The sequence below is a fragment of the Trematomus bernacchii genome, unplaced genomic scaffold (genome assembly GCF_902827165.1).
Source record: "Trematomus bernacchii unplaced genomic scaffold, fTreBer1.1, whole genome shotgun sequence".
NCBI lineage: Eukaryota > Metazoa > Chordata > Actinopteri > Perciformes > Nototheniidae > Trematomus > Trematomus bernacchii.
Genome location: NW_022987593.1, coordinates 635,365 through 636,154, shown reverse-complemented (window position 1 = coordinate 636,154; position 790 = coordinate 635,365).

The window sequence follows — 790 nt, the reverse complement described above, 5'->3', positions numbered from 1 at the left end:
AACTGAAACTGAAACTCTGCTGCACGGTCCCCTCGTTCCTTGGAAGAGGCGGAGAGGTGGGTGTTTGTCATCTGCTGGTGGACTAACCGGAGAGAATTACAGTGCTTGCCTCGACGGGGAGGGATTGCATTGAGCAATCCCTCCCGGCAAGCGTTTGCAGCGGGAGCAAACGCTTGCCTCGGGGAGGGAGAAAAAAAGCCACAGCGGAGAATAAACAGAAGGGTAACCATGGTAACTATGGGCGGGAAGTCTTCTTCGCTGCTTTTGTGGCAGACTACAGCACCACTTACAGGCCTGGCATATGTACTACAGCGTCTCCAGCGCTTTCGAGCGGCAATGGCCGGCCGTGGCCCAACCCCACATTCCCCTGATAGGTGGAGAGTTGGCCCAATAGCCGTAGCGCCACCGTCCTGACGTCAGGACAGTGTTCAAATCTGGATCAGTTTTTATCAGATCCGTTGCAGCCCCTTTTTTAGAGATTTGGATATGGAGGAAAATAGAGAGGGTTGTGTTTTCTGACACTTGGTGAGTTCCCTGGAACACCGGGGACACATATTCATGTATAAAAGACGTGCAAAAGTGCATTTTGCATGATAGGTCCCCTTTAAGATATTTGCATTTAAGTATAAAGTGTTTGCTTAACAAAATCAAATTATTAACCAGAAATTCCATATTTTTTTCTTTTATAACTACTCCTTTGAATTATAGCCAAGTCTGTAATGCAAAATTGTTGAACAGGTTCACACAACATTGGCTGAGCTGCAGTTCTTCCACTCTCCTGCTGATTCGC